Below are 14,606 nucleotides of genomic sequence, written 5' to 3' on the forward strand. Positions count from 1 at the left end.
CATATTTTAACAAAAGTATAAAAATATATATACAAAAATATACAAAAGTATCACGCTATGATACAGTGAGACGTGCGCCATATATAGAAAGTGTTCAGGAGGCATACTATAAGGTTTTACGAGAAAGAAACCATATTATTCCGCCAAAATACTGAGCTCGGCCATTACTCCGTGCGCGCTCCTGTGAGTGCATAATCCAAGAGTGTTACTCGAAAGGTCTCTATATTTATAACCAATAAATAATCTCATTGTCGTCCTTATTTTCTTTTCTTTTTTGGGGGGAAAATTTAGAACTTTAAGATCATTCTTTATAAGGTTTTGTTATTCAGAGAAAATTGATACATGGCCATTTCTCATCTTTGTTAAGATGAATCAACACTACAGGCCAGTTTACACCAAGACAAATGTTTAGTCCGAAAATCTGATGCAATAAATATTTTAATTTGAATAAACAGCAGTTAATGCATCTGTTCAGATCCACACAAACCGTCATATGCTATCAATGCAACACATTATTTTACAGAGATGCATTCTAATCCATCGCACTGTGAATAAAACTGGCCAACCAATAAGAGTTGTGCTTTTGGTCATGTATCCGTATACATATAATAATGAATAGAAGGGTGGGGGTGGGGGGGGGGGGTCTGGACATGACTTTCTTTCTCTGTACAGTTGTATTTGGTGTTGTCTGATAAAAAATGAACAGCCTTTTGAAAACATGTAAATGCTGAATGACTGACATCAGACATGGAAAGTTGCAGATTGCTGCCCTGGCATGTATGCGTGTTATGTATGTGCTATAAAATATATAGGGTATATCAGCATCTTGATAAGCAAACAGTGTATTATACTTTTGAGAATATATTACCAGTTGATGAAAACATGCCATCCTCAAATCTCATTGGCTACACAATCAGCTTTTGTAACTAGCCATCATATTACAGAAGTCACTCTTAAATTGTTCTGTACTTGCTACAGCAAACAGAAGTAGTTCAGATAGTGTCTGTATAATCAGATAACCAGCCATCCACTGCCACTTTTGTCCAGCTCACAAAATATTTCCATTTTCTGTCGTTATAAATAGTTTTGTATAAATACAGTATAAATGTATGAAGACTGACAAGAACAAAGGCATGATAAATGACTAGCTGTCCACTGCCTTCTGATCATATTGCAAATATATAATGATATCGAATGAACTCACTCTCAAAATTTGGTTTTCACTCCTGTAAATTCCAGGTGGGGATTTAAAGTGACTGTAATTTTCTTTCATAACTAAATTATGCACAAGATAACTGTGTTTAGCATGGCAAACAAGACTGACAATCATATTGCACTGCCGTGTGAATGTACACATTTTGACCGCTTTGTTTTGGTTTATAGTTGTTTTTCCTGAAAATTAGAAAATTATTAATGAATTCAGCTGCTAATTATATGCCAATTACATATTATACCATCTTGCTCTTTCTAGAGAAGTATTATATTGTTGTATGTTCACTAAAAATGTTTTAATGAACCTGAAGATTAGTTTCTCCACAAGCACTCAAGCTGGAGCAACATTGTCAAAAGTTGCCTTAAATTCAGAATGTAAAAGCACCCACATTTAAAAACATTAAAATGATAGAATAAAGTACGCACATAATGAGAATAAAACCTATTCCAGGATGATTAAGATATTTTGCATTGCAGCATTATATCCATGATAACTCCCCTGTGTAAATTTCAGTGAAACACTAAGCAGCATTTCTTCAATACTAAAATTCAATTCATGTTTTCACATGCGTCTAAAACAATTCTTTCAGCCACTGCGGAGATGTTTAAAAAGATTGAGTAACTTTATCAGCGATGTGAATATTAGTTCCACAGCATTTAAAGAGCTCTTTCAGTACACTTTAGTGTTATCTGCTTCTCCTTTTCTCCACATCACTTCTTTCTTTTCTTTTTTCGAAAACAACCACAAAAGTATTTTAAATAAGTCTTTAATTTTTTTTAAAAAAAGGTTCCCATCTTCAAAAAGACAAAAATAATTATTTATTTTTGTCAATGCTGAAATATAACTGAAGAGTACAGTCTGTTCTTTGACGATGTATTGCACTGTGGACCTGGATTTTTTTTTTATTATATTGTATTATTTAAAGTCATTTTAAAAAATGCTGTTTATTTTCAGCATTCAACTGCAAGGTAGTCAAGTTTTCAAAATTTTAAAAATACATAAAAATACACAAGTATTCACAGCTTTTGCTCAATAATTTTGTTGAAGTACCTTTACAGCCTCAAGTCTTTTTGAGTATGATGCTACAAGCTTGGCACACCTATTTTTGGGCAGTTTCTCCCATTCTTCTTTACAGGATGTCTCAAGCTCCATCAGGTTGGATGGGGAGCGTCAGTGCACAGCCATTTTTCAGATCTCTCCAGAGATGTTCAAACGGGTTCAAGACTAGGCTCTGGCTGGGCCACTCAAGGACATTGACAGAGTTGTCCCGTAGCCACTCCTTTGTTATCTTGGCTGTGTGCTTAGGGTCGTTGTCCTGTTGGAAGATGAACCGTCGCCCCAGTCTGAGGTCCAGAGCGCTCTGGAGCAGGTTTTCATCAAGGATGTCTCTGTACATTGCTGCATTCATCTTTCCCTCGATCCTGACTATTCTCCCAGTTCCTGCTGCTGAAAAACAGCCCCACAGCATGATGCTGCCACCACTATGCTTCACTGTAGGGATGGTATTGGCCAGGTGATGAGCGGTGCCTGGTTTCCTCCAGACATGACGCTTGCCATTCAGGCCAAAGAGATCAATCTTGGTTTCATCAGACCAGAAAATTGTGTTTCTCATGGTCTGAGAGTCCTTCAGGTGCCTTTTGGCAAACTCCAGGCAGGCTGTCATGTGCCTTTTACTGAGGAGTGGCTTCAGTCAGGCCACTCTAACATACAGGCCTGATTGGTGGAGTGCTGCAGAGATGGTTGCTCTTCTATAAGGTTCTCCTCTCTCCACAGAGAAACGCTGGAGCTCTTTCAGAGTGACCATCGGGTTTCTTGGTCACCTCCCTGATTAAGGCCCTTCTCCCCCGATCACTCAGTTTGGCCGGGCGAACAGCTCTAGGAAGAGTCCTGGTGGTTCCAAACTTCTTCGATTTACAGATGATGGAGGCCACTGACCTCATTGGGACCTTCAATGCTGCAGAAATTCAATCCTGTCTCGGTGGTCTACAACAATTCCTTGGACTTCATGGCTTGTTTCTGAATACTTATGTACATGTGATTTTTGTTTTGTGTTTTAATTTTAATAATTTTGCAAAGATTTCAAACAAACTTCTTTCATGTTGTCATTATGGGGTATTGTTTGTAGAATTTTGAGGAAAATAATGTATCCATTTTGGAATACGGCTGTAACATAACAAAATGTGGAAAAAGTGAAGCGCTTTCCGGATGCAGTGTAAATATTCCGTCATTTCCTTCGCTTTTTCAAGTATGGAAGCACTTGAAACAGCATTCATTTGCATTCTAGGCAGTGGATCAAGTTTGTGGATCAAGTCTGTGGCAAACCTCAAGTGTTTTCCGTATACTATTCAGTATACACCCCTTTCGCGCATCGCGCCTGACTCGGCTCAAACACAACACGCGAACCCATCCATCCCATGTATTTGACATAACGCACCACCCAGCATACCAGAGTAATAAAAAGTCACCGCTCACCACTATATATAAAAAAAAATTTAAAAAAGATTTTTTGTGTTTCATCAAGTAAGAGTGTTAATCTTTCTTCTGAAGCATTTCACTTTTGGTGTGAAAGGGCTTTTACAAAAACAGAACTTTAGTTATGTTGTAATTAAAACACAAATAACCAATAACACAGTTATATATTATAATAACACAATATTGTATCGCTTTACTTTTAAAAGTAACCTTCTCCAACACTAGAGATAAGAATATGTACAGTACCTGTCAAAAGTTTGGAAACATTAAAAAAAAAAATCTCTAAAGTCTCTAAAAACACTAATATTGTGAAATATTACAAACTGAAAGAACTGTTTTCTGCACTTATAAAGCATTTATTTATCTTGGTTAATGTTCATTTCAACATTTACTAATGCATTATTAAAATATTGTTAACATTAGTTAATGCACTGTGAACTAACATGAACAAACCATGAACAGCTGTATTTTTATTAACTAACGTTAACAAAGATTAACTAATGCTGAACAGAGGTGTTGCTCATGGTTAGTTCATGTTAACTAATGCATTAACTAATGTTAACTAATACAACCTTATTGTAAAGTGTTACCAAATATATTTTAAAATGTAATTTATTACATCATTACTTCACTTCACTTTAATCACATGATCCTTCCGAAATATTCTGCTGATTTGCTGCTCAACAAACATTTATTATTATTATTATTATCATCATCATCAATGTTGAAAACGTTTCTGCTGCATAACATCTTTGTGAAAATTATGGTACTTTTTCATGATTCTTTGATGAAAGTTCATTGAACAGCATTTATTTGCATTTATTAAATGTATATGTTAAATTTACTAAAGCATTTATTAAATAAAAATCTTTTGTACCATTATAAATGTCTTCTCTGTCACTTTTGATCAATTTAATACATCCTTGATGAATACAAATATAAATTTCTCTTTTAACATCTTACCACAAATGTCTGAAAAGTATCAATGTTTCTACAAAAATGTTAAGCAGCAAAAACTGTAATCAACACTGATAATAATAATAAAAACAAATTCTTGAGAAGCAAATCAGCATATTAGAATGATTTCTATTTGAGGATCATGTGACACTGAGGACTCGAGTAATGATGCTGCATTTCACAATATTACTGTTTTTAATGTATTTTTGATTAAATACATGGTTGAGGAAATATCATATTGTGTTAAAAGAAAATGTATGAACACATGAGAACAGTTCCTAGTCTCTGTTTTTATTTGAGCTCCATCAGATGATACCTCAAAAGAACATTCTCTTACTGTTAAGTGTCACTGTCAGGGACTATTTTTCTGGTGGAAGGATGTATTGTAATGATTTTACTTTCGGTATCAATTTATGTATTGTGTGGTAACCAATTTATGGAAATGTAAAAAGGTACTCGAGGTATGCTGTGTCAGGAATACTGCACGGCCTCTTGTAACTTATTGCTTGCATATAAAAAGAAAGTTGATGGACGAGCAAACTGATTTTGAGTGATGTCTAAGAACTGCAACACTTGTTTCCTGATTATATTTCCAGTCATTTTAGCAATGTTTTCATTCTTTAGTGCTTCTATACTAGCCTGTAATATCAGAATTCTTCCAGGATCTCCAGGAAGATCTTTTGATAATGTTTTGACAACAGTAGATGTCAACTACAAGGCAACTTTTTAAGGAATTCTGTGTTGTCTGTTTTAATTTTCCACGGTTCAGTGTTTCTGTATGATTTAATACAAAATTATCATCAAAATCGGTGGTAATCAAACCAGGTGGAAATGTATAAAACTTCAACTATTTTATTATTTTTTTTAAATATAATCAGCCAAATTGTATTCATTTCTCTCTCTCTTTAGCCCTGCAAAGCCCTGTACAACAGAGGTTTACGCCGAAAAATTAAAACTCTTTCATTACTCACCCTCATGTCGTTTTTAAACTGATAAGACTTCCGTTCATCTTCAGAACACAGCTGAACTTGGACGCTTCAAAAAGTTAATAAAGAGATCGTAAAACGAATCCATATGAATTGAACAGTTTAGTCCAACATTTTCTGAAGAGACACGATCGCTTTATATGATGAACAGATTGAATGTAGGCTTTTATTCACATATAAACACTGGACATGTTGCCATTCAAGGCCACTCCCACCTCTGCTATGAATATGCTTAATCAAATACAGCCTTGCTTTAGTAGGAGATACTTCATAGCAAACTTTTAGTCATAATGTTGCCGACTTTGTATTGTTCCCGGGTGCAATAAGAGTAAACATTTAGCGGGAGTAAATTACTTCAGTTCCCAGTGAAGGATCCAGCGCGTTGTAGGCAATGGCTAAAGGGTGCAAAGAAACTGAAGAGAAAGAGAGTGCAACGGAAAATCTGAAAAACCTCAATGTTTGTAGTCAATATTTCAAACTGGATGACCACAAACACAGTGTTTAAGGCTAAACTGAGAGGAAAAAAATTTAAAGAAACTGCCGTTCTGTCAGTTCCGCCGAACCAAACGCGTACATGTAAGAAAGCTGTTGCCATAGTATTCCATTTGTACCATACAGCTGTTTAAATAGTAGATAATAATAGTAGCGATACAATTTTCAGTCATAAACCTATAACCCTACAAAATATAATCTGTATTTTTCACGAAAGCCCCAGAGCTGTCAAAAGACCACCTGGTGACGCGTTTTGCAGACTATGGCTGAATATTCTCATAAATTCATTACATGAATATTGATGTAGGCCTAAGCGTTGCCCAGTGCAACAACAGACAATATCATAGGAACTGGATATATTGAAACACCGGTTTTTCTAAGATAAACCAGTGATAATATGTGGCACATTAATTTGTTATTGAAACCTTTGTAAAAGAACATTTTTGTCCTTATTTGGCCTCAAAAAGAAAAGCAATCCAAAAAGTAATACAATGGAAGTTAAAATCCATTACTGCAATACAGTAATCCATCGGATTAGGTTACTAAATATATTTTACAAAACACAGCCAATCTGTACCGGAAGACTTATTCAAAGCAATTCTACCAGCCAGGCTATAAGGTATTGTTCACTAAACATAAAAGACTGCTTTTGTTCAAATCGGTTTAGGCTTTAAGCAAATCAGGTTTTTCAATTCCAAAAATCTCTGATCTCTGATTCAGATATCTGGGTAACTGAATAAAGTTCACATCTTTGGCACAAAACAATGCTTTCACAACCTCTAAACCTGCACTGGCATGCATCTGTGTTTTACCAGTTCAGACATGGGCACAGTATAGCATATCCAGCCAATGCAGCAATTCACTTGTTTCCACCCTGAATCTGTCCTGTTACAGTCGCAGACAGCAGGGACAATTTTATATGCAAGTGATAAAATCTAACCATATAATTAGACATTGTTATAGCAAGAAAAGGCTTCTAAACTTGTTTTTAAAAGGAAGGAGAAAATGCCAACAAGTTGCATGACTTGCTCTAATCCCTAAAAAACAACTATCCAAGGTAAAAGAACATTAGAATCAGGCTTCATTACATACGGTTTCATTCGCAGTGAGAATAAACATAGTTTGTGTTCTGTGCAGTGAATTAATGTCTGATGAGAGCTTGAATCCATCAAAACTCAAGAGACATTTAAAAAACAACACTCAAACAACTCAAAAGTCATAAAAAACTAAATGTTGAAAATAAAAAAAATATATTGAAAAAGTATTGATGTTTTCAAAGAATGACAACAAATCAACAAAACCATAAGTCACACTAGCTCTGATTTATGCATTCACAAAATTATCAATTTCTTCAGGAATGTTATTTTGCATATCGTTGGGCCTATGCACTTCACAGTAATATCATAATAATAACTGTTTTTATAGAGTCTACTTCTGTATGACAATTCGAGTGGTGTTTTGTTACCACTTGATTGTACCATTTAAAAATGGGTACTGCAAACAAAACCAGAGAGAGACAACAAAGGGTATGTTTCTTGAAAGCTCAAAACCAAGAACAAAAAATTTTTTAAACATTTGAACTACATTATACCAGTACAAACAGGTTCTTCAATCAATTGCTCATCATTATGAGTAGAGAAAATTTATTTGAATGAACTGGAACACCCAAAATGTTTCACAAAAGAAAGAAGGCTAATCTGTCAGCTGTCACGTTTTCCTAAACATAGCTGTAAACAGGATTTATTTATGTGGTGAAATGTCCCCGTTTCACCAGCAAAAATGTTGCAGTACTAGTCTTTATAACAAGCACAAGCATGTAGGCCCGTGCCCGAGTAAACCAAAGTGATTACAGTGAGAAGAATGTACACAAAGAATTTGCTTAAAGGAACAGTTCACCCAAAAATCTGTTATCAATAATGCCGGGTAGATGATTTTTAAAGTCGTAGGATCGCTGTTCTTCTCACATTAACTGTCTGGGATACCATTTCGTTGCTGTTGTGTGCACATTACATGACGGATCAGCAACAGGGTGTCACACATTACACAACATTTCAATATGAATAATCGTCGACAACCCCTGTCTTGTCTGACTACGTTTTAAAACCAAACACATGTGAGAAGCGATACAGGAAATAACGAACAGGAATTCTTGTGCGAGACTGGATTTCTTCCTGTTAAAATGATAGCCCGCAAGAAGCCCGCAAGTTGTCAGTGCACTAATTTGCAGCGAAAAAGACTTGTTGCAGGTCTTTGACATCTCCCCTTGAACTTTTCCTTGCCCTGTATTTTGCTCTCTAATTGGCTGTAGGTTGTCACCGATGTAATTTCCAGTCAAAACAGACTTCACACATTGCAGTACTCAGATTAGTAGACAGGTCCAGATATTTAGGCCTGGGACACACTAGACGATTTTCACAATTTTTGGGGAGACCACAGACATAAGGACAGTTTCAACCGATTTTTAGCATTATAATCCTCCGAAATGCACTCATTAGAAGATTCGTCCGGGCGGTGAGACCACACATCTGTGGATTGTAACATTTTCACAGTGAGACGAGATGGATCAAACGTGACTTAAAGGGGGGGTGAAATGCTGTTTCATACATACTGAGTTCTTTAAACTGTTAAAGACTTGTATTCTCATGCTAAACATGGACAAAGTTTCAAAAAAAAAGTTGGACGTTTGATTGATTATTTCTGTGCCAAAAATACTCCTTCCGGTTTCTCACAAGTTTCGGAAAGTTTTTTTCGAGTATGGGTCTATCTGACGTCAGATAGGGCGGAATGTCCTTGTACGGGCCGTACGGGCTCTTCTCCCGGAAGGGCGCGCGCGCGCGACTAGAGCAAGAGAAGCCGGCTGCGCTGCAGTCACAGGACTTCAACAATGTCACCAAATATGTGTGTTTTTGGTTATCAGGGCAAGACAACCCTGCACAGCTTCCCAAAGAACCCAGCGTTAATGGGACAGTGGATGGAGTTTGTTTTTCCGGAGCAGCAACGGAGTTGTGCAAGCGTTTTTGTTTGTTCCCTGAATTTCTGCGACGATGGTTTATAAACAAGGCCCAGTTCGACGGCCGATTTGTAGCTAGTCTAATGCTGAAAGATGGAGCAGTCGTAGCGATTAAGGTTCACGGTCGTATGTTGGGTGCAGGCGGTGAGTAAAACTGCTTCAAATGTCTTTGTGTTGTTAGCTATCGACACGTTCATTCAAATGCGCTACTATTCCATTGTTTTTCTATGTAAACACGCACTAGTCTGATGTGCAAACCCGTTCCGCTTGCTATTGCCAACATTAAATAACATACAGTCCTTAAACCAAATCATGTCCTCATAAACCATGAGTAAACACACACAAATGTCACACAAAACTCGCGAGCATGACAAGCCACTAAGCAAGTATATAAGTTACAGTACATACCATTGAGACATCCTGCTGTAGTCGTCGTTGCTGCTTCTCCTGTTCAATTTCAGCCTCTAGATCTGATTCTGGATCATATATGTATGGCTAAATCTGATTGATCTCAATGGTTTATTTAGGATAATGGGTTTTTTTCTCCACGTTTAAGGATGTCAGAGCTTTCAGATGCTCTCAACGCAATAGCTACGCCCACACGACACGCCTCCAGCCGCTCGTTTTTTTCTGGAAAGACTCGGTACAGCCTATCTTTCTTTTATAAATGTAATAAAACTAAAGACTTTTCGGAGATATGAAGGATGCAATACTACTCTATAGATACTCAAGATTGACATGAGATTGACTGAAACTGAGTGTTTCACCCCCCCTTTAAGAAAAACTTTAAAAAAAAAGAAAACGAGTAATCTTCTTTCTCAATACTCCACTTCCATGGCATGTTTGTGGCTGCCCAGTTTCACCAATAGAAGCACGCAACATCCGGTTAGTGAAGCTTGCTCGCTCTCATTGGCTATCGTGGGGTATCACGTGTTTTTTACAATTTGGGATCATGCGGGCTCTGACGCGATCGAGAGCAGTAAAATACTCGTAATGACAGCACACAATTGAGGATGAAAAAAAGTCAAGTTTGGACAAAAAGTCGGTTGCAAGAAGCCTCAAAAATCGGGCCACACCCCCCGGATCGTTGGGGGTTGCAAATCGGGCCCCAAAATCTGCAAAATGAGCGCTCCTACAAAGTCTACAAAGGCAGAAATAAGGCCTTTTAATGAAAATAAAAATTGATGTTTAATAAAAATGTTCACGAAACTAAATGAAAATATTTAAGCAATTTAAGTAAGTTGTAGGCCTATACATGTTCTCCTATCCACATATTTTGTTCTAATGTCACAAGTATTAATCTCAAGGTTTACTGGGGTTTCACACGATTCTATTTTGTAGTGTGGTTTTGGTAAAGTTTACTAAAGTAAACATTGGCTGGTGTGTACCTTACTACTTCTCACCGCTGTTTCCTAACGGTTTAGAGAACAATTAATCAGAGTCACTCCCTGTCGTTTTAATGAATAGTTCAACGGCGAGTGCGTCAAGTATAAATGTTTTATAAACGTCCCTCGCCCGTTTCGAGGGAGTTAAAATTCGGCACATCACTGGCATTACACCCCTACTGAAAAAAAACCTAAATCAAAATGTATTTAAAATACATTTATTTCATACTAAGTATACTACAAATCCATTAACATATTTACTGCCATATCACTGATATAAATTTTGCACAATCAAATATACTTAGGCTACGTATATTTTTTGTTAAACCTCAGCACTATTTCCAGATAACTAAAGTACATGAAGTACAAAATTTGTTTTTCCAATTTAGCAGACTTTAAGTATATCATTTATATTAAGTACATAAATATGTAATTGTATTTATAGTATACTTAGCATAAAATAAATGCATCTCAAATACATTTTTGTATATTTATTTTCAATAGGGTTTTTGTGAACTTTTCAACTTTTGTGAAACAAAAAGGATGTTAGGTAAGATGACAGTCTATGAAAGTAAATTGGGGACTGTCCTGCCAAACATCTCCTTTTCTGTTCCTCAGAAGAAACTCATACAGGTTTTGGAACATTCTGAGGGTGAGTACATGACAGAAGTTTCATTTTTTGGCTAACTTTAAGAATGTGAGGACATTTTTGTCTTGCTTACTCTGCTGTCCCTATTCTACATTTACTGGTGTACACTGAGTCACGCATACCAGGAATTTCTCTCTCATAAAAATCCAACACTACAGAGCAAAGTCCATCTATTAGAAACAGATTCTGTTACCTGTTTTACAGCATAAATAAATATATCCTGCTTGAAATACCATCACAACTTGATAAAATCTCCAGCATGACACATAAGAAACCAAGTTTGAACTGAAGGTTTACGTGTGTGTGTGTGTGTGTGTGTGTGTGTGTGTGTGTGTGTGTGTGTGTGTGTGTGTGTGTGTGTGTGTGTGTGTGTGTGTGTGTGTGTGTGTGTGTGTGTGTGTGTGTGTGTGTGTGTGTGTGTGTACAGCTATGTAATACAGCTTGTCCATGATTTTTGTAAAAAAAATAAAAACACACACACACGTAAACCTTCAGCTCAAACTTGGTTAAACAACATGCAAAACCCTCTTTCGATAGTGTTATCAGTCATGTAGAAACTATTTATTTTGCATGCAGGACCCGTGAGAACTTTGCACTTTTAATTGTATGTGGTTGTTTCTTCAAATGGGCACTTTGCGTTTTGATGGCCGGAGTGAATGAGCGCCCCATCAACAGGTTGAGGGAGTGTTTACACAAGGAGTGGATGAGCAAAACGCACCACAAAAACAAACGATTGTAACCTACTTTACAAAGGCTAATAAAGTATACCGAACTAATCTGATATGTGACCATTTAAATACAATGACACATGAACAACCATGAACGAAAGTGACGCGCTGAAATCTCTCAGCAACTCTCTCAGTTGTTAGGGAAAATTAAGCAGGTCTTTACATACCTCAAACAGTGACCAGCCTCCTGTTGTTGTCAAAACTGGCGCTGTAACTTTCTAACGAGGAGTTGTCACTATCTGCTTCGTTTTGTCTTCATGCCGTGGTTTCTTGCCATGGTGAAGCGACCGTTCCGGATTTCGAGTCTGGGCGCGCGTCTCTCCACGCCTACCTGCGCCAGGCCACGCTGACGCGCCGCGCCTCGTGCCCAACAAACCACGCCTGAACACTCACCACAGTGAACATGTGGCACGCATGCCCAGATCAGCAGGTAGATTGAATTACAATTCAAATAACATGACAATATAACAATGTGGTCATTTAATCTGTTTGAAATTGTCTCTTTCTCAGTTACCGTCTCTCACTCTTCTGCATGTTGCAGCTTGATGCGCCTCCAGCTACGGATTCTGCAGGAATGAATGGCAGGTCAACCCAACCACAGCGCATAATAACACAGCTCTGCTGGGTTAAGCACTTTGCAAATCTAGTTGTTAGATTGCCTTTTTTTTTTGCCATGAAAACTCTACGTGATATGTTTGTATTAATGTTTGTGGGTGTTTCTTTGTCATTTCCGGTGTTAACAGAATTTAGTGATCGTAATGACAGTGGTGCAAGGTTTTTTTTTTTTTTTTACTAAATAACAGCATTGTGAATTAAGGAGGTGTTAAATGTTCTGTTTGCTTCATCACATTTACAGATGACTCTGGGTAAAAAAAAAGTGCACATACTTTTAAAGGAAAAAAGACTATTAAGGGAAACGTTGGTTAATGGAAATAAGTTGAGACAACTGAGGGACAGATGCAATTTTTGGGAAACGATAGGCCTATAGAAGTTCCACATTATAAATATTGACATGGTTTCAACATGCTTATTTTTGTCTTGTGTAGATTAACATCCATAAATCTATAAAAGGCGATTGGTTAATAGAAAAAATAATGTACTTAGAAAAAACACCCACTTGGATATAAAATTGTATACTAAGTGCCTGAAGTTGAAGAAAAACTCATTTGCATCCATGATTGCGATATAATATAAAAGATAGCATGTACAAATATGAAAGAAAAATTGTCATGAGAGCTTTGTAAACCCTATATGTATGCGCAATTCAATAATTTAACCACATGATGGCGTTGAATTCCAGCATTTTCATTTCCCTGTGTTTGTTGCAATGGAGGTAGGCCTACAACAAGGAATCTGAAAGATTTTTCCTATATTTTTCAAATAAATGTTATATTTATTTCCAGGTTAAAATACCATTATATAGTGTTTTAATATACTGTCCATACCTTGCTCTTACATTAGATGATGTCAGGTCATGTCGGTCATGTGGTTCACTGCAGAAAATAGATTTTTCTAAATGATGCTGTCCATAATACAGAAATATAACATTCTCAATTTTCCACTTAATGCTTCTGTCCTAGATTGTAAAGACAGTCAATTTAGAACTTAAGAGAGCCTTTGCCATTTTGTGTGCAATATTTTTAATGCTCCACGGGTATGTGATTGTCTAGTAGTTTCTGACCACATCATAGTTCTAAGGCCCAGCATGTTTTAATGTCCCTGAGATTAAATAATGTCAAGATGCCAAAAAGGTTAATTAAACTGTAACCTACATGTGTGTTATCATTGATTAATGAAGTGAAAGCTATTTCAAGTTTCATTGCATTTAGTCATTTAAAATGTCTGCAGGCTTATTTAAAATATTCTTCTCAGATCATAAATGAAACCTGTTAACAGGCAGTATTTATGTGGTGCCATTATTTAATTTGCTGCAGTGGCTTTCATGAAAATATGATTTTCATGAACATTAGAAGCCTGCTGTGAGCTGCGTGAGGTCTGACTGAATATTATAACATTAGGAGGAAGCCATCAGCATATCTGTAAGTACTGTATTTTATATAGTTTTACAGTCTTTTTTATCAAATAAATGCAGTCTTTGTGAGTATACATAAATAAATTGCTACATTTACCAATGCAGAGTATTTGCATATTTTCTTATAGTGTCTGTGCCTCCTTTGGATCACAAGACTACAGGGGCCATTCACAGACACATAACTCTTTTTTTTTTTTTTAAAGAGTCGTCCATCTCTAAGGGCCGCTTTTGTGTCCAGTCACGCCTTCTGTTTGCCATGACGACCCTATTTTACAGTCCTGGGGTGGTAAATACTGGGTGTACCAGTGAGAGAAGGAAAGATCTTCTCTACTAATAATAAAATCTTTAGTTAATGCTCCAAGGCTCTCAGCGAACACACTTGATAATATGGCAGATCCAGCCAGTCAGCTAACACTCTCACAAGAGAACAATCTGTTAAACCTTTTACACGAGGCCGCTAAGGAACTGAGAGGAGTTTTACAACCAGCGAAAGCGAGAGAAGAAACAGGCCATAGAGATTCAGCTGGACTTCACACAAGGCTTTTCCAGGTTCTCAGGACGTTTTGTGAGGTTCACACCCAAAGAGTGTGCGTGCTGAGAGAGGTTCTTTGTGGTACAGCAAACACTCTCACCGGGCATAGGATGTGCTCTAATTTGTCTCAAGAGAAAACAGCTGATGTGG

This window comes from Gobio gobio (genome assembly GCF_949357685.1).
Source record: "Gobio gobio genome assembly, chromosome: 2".
Classification (NCBI taxonomy): domain Eukaryota; kingdom Metazoa; phylum Chordata; class Actinopteri; order Cypriniformes; family Gobionidae; genus Gobio; species Gobio gobio.